The sequence below is a fragment of the Scyliorhinus canicula genome, chromosome 12 (genome assembly GCF_902713615.1).
Source record: "Scyliorhinus canicula chromosome 12, sScyCan1.1, whole genome shotgun sequence".
Lineage (NCBI taxonomy): Eukaryota > Metazoa > Chordata > Chondrichthyes > Carcharhiniformes > Scyliorhinidae > Scyliorhinus > Scyliorhinus canicula.
In genome coordinates, this window is record NC_052157.1 from 29,237,532 (window position 1) to 29,244,689 (window position 7,158).

The following is a 7,158-nucleotide window of genomic DNA, read 5'->3' on the forward strand; positions in this document are numbered from 1 at the left end:
TGGGCTAAATCACTGGCTTTTAAGGCAGGCCAGCAGCATGGTTAGATTCCCGTACCAGCCTCCCCGGACAGGCGCCGGAATGTGGCGACTAGGGGCTTTTCACAGTAACTTCATTGAAGCCTACTTGTGACAATAAGCGATTTTCATTTCATTTTTCATTTCATATATCAAATTCCATGTGGACAGCGCCCACCAGGATGGCTGGGCAGTGGGATTAGCCGCCATCGCGGCTACCTGGGATGCCCCAGGTAGAGGGGGAGATCGACGGGATGCATGTCCCCCACGGGTACCAGCCCATGACGGGCAAGCCTTCACAAACTGACAGGGGTTCCACTCGATGAATGAAATGAAAATCGCTTATTGTCACAAGTAGGCTTCAATGAAGTTACTGTGAAAAGCCCCTAGTCGCCACATTCCGGCGCCTGTTCGGGGAGGCTGTTACGGGAATCGAACCGTGCTGCTGGCCTGCTAGGTCTGCTTTAAAGCCAGCGATTTAGCCCAGTGTGCTAAACAGCCCCTACTTTCATTCCCTGACCGGGAATCGAACCCGGGACGTGGCGGTGAAAGCGCCGAATCCTAACCACTAGACCACCAGGGAAGCATGAGCAGCTGATCTGTGACCAAGCTCTGCAATATACGTCTGCGCCCGATACTCGAGCAGCGTGCACAATGCCTTCATCCGGGCACATTCAATGATTCATGACATCACTGAAGCGTACACTCGGGTGAGGAGTTAGCTCCTGGATGGCAGGGGTTACCCGCTAAGGTCGTGGCTGATGATGCCTATCCAGAGGCCACAGGCCGACATGGAGACCCATCACAACGACACCCATGCAGCAACCAGAGGCTTGAATGAGCGGTGCATCGACATCCTGAAGATGTGATTTAGGTGCCTGGACCGCTCTGGAGGGGCCCTCCATTCTAGCACTAAGACGATGTCCCACATTTGCCTGCTGTGTCCTCCATACATCGCACAGAAGAGGAGCAATGTACTGGGGAAGGGGGAAGAACGGCAGGCCTCATCCAATGAGGAGGATGCAGAGGAGGGCCAGGATGGCCAGGCCTGGGCAGGCCTGGGCGGGCACAGGAGGTTGCACACATGTGCGCCAGGGCCGGCACGAATGGGATGCTCTAATCGTCTCTAGGTTCATCAATGAGGGGGCCTGGCAGATGGCACAAACATCCCGCCCCACTCACTTCCTCCTACCCCCCTCCTCCCCACCCAACCACCCATTCCCATGACCTCCCTGCACCATCCATAACCCCTCGCAACCCTCTCCGTGATTTCTACCTGCCTCACTATGGGGTGCAGCCCCTGGGTTGGCATCAACAGTGGTTCTGGTCCATGGGATGGAGGATGATGAAAACCCATTCTGCGATGAGCTCTGGTGCTCTACATCGTTTGACAATGTCTGACTCCTGCCCATGGCAGCACTTTTCACCCTCTTCCTGGGTGATCCCTGCATGCAAGCTGTCCAAACCATCACACGGTCCCACCAAACCTTTGGGGTGGAGGAGGTGGGAACGGGTTGCAGAGGGGAGTTGGGATTGGGGGGGGGGGGGGGGGGGGGGGGGGGGGGGAGGGGGGCAGGTTACCATGGCCATGTGCGGTTTCCGACTTGGGGCTCCAGCCCATGCCCACCTCTAACATCCCCAATCACCACCCACCCCCTCCACTCCAGCACCTTCTCTGCAGCCCAGCCCATCCTAACACCCCTCTGATAGAGCACCCTAATAATACATCTAGGTTGATCCCCAGGAGATAAATACTTCAGGAGAGGAAGCGACCTGTTGCGATTCCCACCCTGTGACCTGGGTCCCCTTTGGCACCCGAACCCTGGGACGACCAGGCCTGGATGGCCCGACAGTCGCTTGGGTGTCCCAGGTGGCTTGGTGCCACTTTGTTCTGCCCGTTGCCCATCGGATGCGCCAGGTACAGGTGGTGGGAGTCCGAGGTGCTATCGTGTTCCAGCATCTTCCCTGCGGGAGTCACTGGCACAGCCCATCACCCCCTCCCTCGGGGTGCCCGGTGGAACCTGGGCGACTACTTGGGATGGGGGTGCCACTGGAGAGAACTCCTGGGGCACCCTCGCCACCTGGCATTGCAGTCCTGGAGGCCCACTCTCATCTCAACCAAGGTCTCCATGCTGGAGGCTATGGAGCACAGGAACTGGGCCACCTCCCTCAGTGACTGTGCCACCTCCCTCAGTGACTGTGCCAACTCCCTCAGTGACTGTGCCACCTCCCTCAGTGACTGTGCCACCTCCCTCAGTGACTATGCCACCTCCCTCAGTGACTGTGCCACCTCCCTCAGTGACTGTGCCACCTCCCTCAGTGACTGTGCCACCTCCCTCAGTGCCTGTGCCATCTCCCTCTGGGACTGGTTCAGGTCAGCCAGCGCCCGGGCAATGCTGTTGACACCCGCAGCCATAACCTGCTGTGCCTAAAGTGGCGCTGCAATGTCCAGGTGGCCCTGGTACATAGTCTGTGACTGGTGCTCCGGAATATCTCAGGCTGGTGTTTGGGGGCTCGTGACATTGTCCATTGCCGACTCCTTGGTGGAATCCGCTTGGGGTTAGGGTCGAGGGCTGGGGAACTCAAGAAGGGCCGGCCTCGTTGCTAGGTGATCCTGCAAGACATGATGCATGATTGGATCGTGGGTTGGGGTGGTGGGTGTTGTGGGGGAGATGGTGTGGTGTAGCGGTGGTGAGGGGGTGATGTAGGGGTGGTGAGGAGGTGGTGTGGGGACAGCAACTCAGCGGGGGCTCACTTGGTTGACCGATACCCACCTCTGCCTCAGCCCACTGACAAAGTCCAGTTTGCGCTGCCCTGTGATGGTGAGGTGCTGCAGATCTGGCAGTCCCCCTCCAGTCTTCTCTCTCTCTCTGCAGTTACGCGCTGCCTTCTCCTTGGGAGGTGTGGGGCAGATACCAAAAGCATGGTCGGTCACGTGCAGTGCAGGGGGTGAGCAGCTGGTGGCCTTTGTGACCAGGGCACCCAGTCACGGCGGGTAGTATGAGTGCTGACATGTGGTACAGGGTGGTGAGGGTGCACTCTGCCGGGTGACATTTGGTTGCCCTCTGGGTGGGGGGTGGGAGTTACGGGTGTGTAGGAGGGGGGTTGGTACTGGGGCATGGTGCTAGTTACTCACCCAGGGCGCCCTGAGGAGGTCATGCAGCTTCTTCCTGCACTGCACTGCTGTCCAGTCTTGGTGGTGGGGCCCATGGCACTCAAGGCCTCTGCCATCTGTGCCCAAGCCCGGTGTACGGCGGCGGGTGGCAGCCTTCTTCCCAGCCTGGGGAACAGTGTGGCCCGCCTCTCCTCCATAGTATCCAGCAGGGTCTCAAGCTCTGCGTCCGTAAACCGGGGTACTGCTCTCCACGCTGCCATCTTGTGGTCTGGGATGAGTGTGTGTGGGGAGTGGAGTGCTAATATGCGGCTACAGCTTGTCAGCCTCTCGAGTGGCAATCCCGGCCCTGGCGAATCGGGCACCGTTTCTCATTGGCATCGAGCGAGTTGCACGTGTGACCAATTTAGTTGTTGGAGAAGACTTGTAGAAATCCACTGATTGAGTCCTGGCGTCAACACTTAGTTTCTAAAACGGAGAATCCTGCTCAAGGTATTTGACAAGGTGTTGCACTGAAGGAGGGACAAACTGCACAAGATAAGAGCTTATGCTGCTGGGGGGCGGGGGGGATATATTGGCAAGGAGAAAGGACTGGCTAACTAACAGGAAACAGAGTCGGGATAAATGGGCCATTTCCATTTGGCAAACAGTAAGTAGCAGAGTCCCAAAGCGATTGGTGCTGTGGTCTCAACTATCCATGATCCATATTAATGACTTGGATGCGGGGACCGACTGTTTTATATCGAAGCTTTCTGACGATACCAAGATAGGTAGGTATGCACATTGTGAGGATGATAGAGAGCATCTGCAAAGGGAGATTGCTAGGTTAAGTGAGTGGGCAAACATTTGGAAAATGGAGTATAATGTGGGAAAATGTGGGGTTGACCACTTTGGCAAGAAGAATAGAAGAGCAGAGTATTATTTAAACGGAGAGACTACAGAACGTTACTGGACAGAGGGATCTGGGTGCCCTTGTACATCAACAACCAAAAAGTGAACATGAAGATACGGCCAGTAATTAGGAAGGCAAGCGAGGTGGAGAGGTTGAGTATAAAAGTAGGGCAGCCTTGCTGCGACTGTATAGGTCATTGGTGAGACCACACAAAGAGTACCAAGTACCTTACTTAAGGAGGGACAAACTGGAGGCAATTCGGAGAAGGTTTACATTCCTGCGATGAGGCTTTTGTCTTATCAGGAATGGTTGAGCACGTTGGGTTTATACTCAGAGTTCAGAAGAATGAGAGGTGACCTGATTGAAACATATGCCATTCTGAGGGGGCTTGTGGGAGAAAGTAGAGCTGGGGCACACAGCTTAAAAATAAGAGATCTCCCATTGAAGATGGAGATAAAGTGATATTTTCTATCTCTCAGAGGGTTGTCAGTCTGTCGAGCTCTCGTCTCCAAAGAGTGGGGGAGGTGGGATCATTGGCTATTTTTACGGCTGGACGCGGGAATCAAAGGGGGTGGAAAGGAAGTGTTGAGGCAACAGTCAGATAGCCATGACCTCGCTGAATGGCAGAGCAGTACCGAGGGCCTGAATGGCCTATTCCTGCTCTCAATTCGTAAGTTGGCCGGTTGGATGCTGAAAAGATGTTTCCTCCCATGTGCAAATGGAAGGATTTGCAAGTTGATACTCAAACCTGTTTCACCACGCTTTGAACACAACTTGCTTGGCCATCAGATTCGACCCACTAGGCCTCCTACCGAGTCAAATTTAGTGTTCTGATTGTTGAGCACATTGTACCCTCAGGAGTGTACCCTGCTCCATTGGATAGTTTAGCACTTATTCTGCTGCGGATAACCCGCTGGATAACTTCAGCTGACCTGGGTTGGTGCACAAAGCAGACGAACTGGCGGAGAGTCAGTAATGGTGATGTTTCTCAGCCAAGTTTGTCACACCTTGAGAGGTTTTTAAAAATAGTTTTTGCAAATCTAAATTAATCCTTTCTTTTTTTTCATTTGTGGGCGCATGCGCAGGAGAATATTCGCTGTGCCTGTCCCAACGCTCAGACATCAATCGTGTGCACAGGCCACTTGCAATGTATCCTCAGCGTAATGAATGGAATCAAATCCCCCCACCCCCAGACTCTCTCTTACTGCACTTAAAACATGGGCCACATTCAGAATAGCGTACGCCGTATGTGTGCACTTAATAATTCTTCAGTAGCACAAGCTACTGTGTAACACCAGATCAATAAGCCTGAATCATAATTAGTTTATGATTTGAAAATCTGACAATCGGAGAAACTATCTCATGATAATGGTTTTATGCGTTGTAAATATTTCAGATATTGATTGCGGTATTGGGTGACTGTGATCACCTTGTGTGTTGGTAATAAACCATATCGTTACTCTGGGCAGTACTAGTCTCCCCATGGCCTCTACTAATCTTTGATATAATAGTTACATTTGTTACAGGCTGTTTTACTTTGGCAACTATTGTTTTCGGCTGACACAGTGACGGCCCTGAACATAGCCAAAGGAAGCCACTGAGTGGCGCTAACTGTACAGCTCACAGGTATTTACACAGGCGAGTCCCAGCTCTTGCAGTGCAAGTGATTTCTTTTGTGATGGGGCCAGTGTTTGATGTGAGCTTTGTTTTCTGTTCCTACAACATGGGACGCTGTGTAGAATTCGATTTTCATACGCCACGATTGGCCCGTAACTCAACTTCATTTTTATTTTAGCTTGGCCATTGTCAGTGAGATTTACAGATGCGGACTGACTAGAGAATGGGGCTGCTGCAAAGCACCAATTATGCAGCGCGGGGTCCTGCACATCTCTGGAATGAAGAGTCGGGTCAAAGAGAAAGTTCCATAAAACTGTCAGTTTTTTGTGGGAGGTCACATATTTAACATTAAATAAATCAAGTAACAAATTCAATTAAAATCAAACCTTTTTATAGCGAAGAAGTGGTGCTTGTGGCATTTTTCATAGAATACAACTGGTGCTTGGAGACTCACAATGGTTTGAAAAACATTCCAATGACAGCTCAATGGAGACATAAACCATCAAGCGTATGCTATCACTATTGACAGAGCCTTCAATTATTGCTTGCTTGCACCATATCTTGGACTCTGGATTAACTGGAAAACTTGCATGAGTGCCCTTTATCAGTGCTACTTCCATACCATTGGTTTTTATTGCTCACCATGTAATTATAGAAGAGATGTTATTATAAAAAATATATATATTTAGAGGAATTGGCTTCCAGCATCTTTACATTAGACAAATGTTTTTTAAAAGTCCAAGCCACAAATCTTGCAAAACTGTTCCTCCCTGTCGAATGACTGTGTTTTATGACTGATTACATGATTGCAATATTGTAAAACAACTGTCTTTGTGTCAAGCCTTGTAGGCCAGCAAAACAATAATCAGCAGCCGTCGTATTTTTGAAACTTCTTTCTGTAAAAGTCAATGAGGGGAGTCGGGGTGGAGGAGAGGGGAGGGAGGGTGGAGGAGGAGTATGAGTTTCAATAGCCCAAATTAGCAGTGGAAAGCTTTTTCTATATTGTAATGCTTACGGTTATGGCTATGGAGGATGGTTATCAATCGAACTAACTTTAGCAATGATCATGAAAAGCAGGCCACAATTCAAAAGAAAAGGTGATATAAATTATTGCTAGAAAGACTGCTTTTTCAGGCACCGGCTGAGAGAACACTTTAACATCTACTCTTTCGCTCATTCTCCAGGCGTCCATCTTTGTTCTCCTTGGTAACAATTCCACATCAACAGCAGGTTTTCTCTCTGTTTCATTTCCAACGTTGCCTCCAAAATCATTGTTGCTCTTTCCCAGTGCAACACACTTCCCGTTTGGCGACCACCCCCTTCCTAATCATAGCAATTTCCTCACCCAGCTTATCACAGTTTCCTCCACTGTTTTTCTCCATCCATTTTATCCTCCCTTTAAGCTTTGCTCATCTTTTCATTTTGGGTTTCACAAATTCTTCATATTTGTCCTGGTTTGGATTTTTATTACTCATCTTTTAAATGCTAAATGTCTGTATTTTGGATTTCAAATCTACTGTGC

At 50.7% G+C, this 7,158-nt stretch overlaps 1 non-coding gene across 1 annotated transcript; it reads right to left on the bottom strand.

The window, feature by feature from the left end:
- Positions 1–526: 526 nt before the first annotated feature.
- On the bottom strand, positions 527–598 carry trnae-uuc. Its single transcript has one exon. It is a non-coding gene; the product is annotated as a tRNA-Glu (tRNA).
- Between the last annotated feature and the right edge of the window lie 6,560 nt (positions 599–7,158).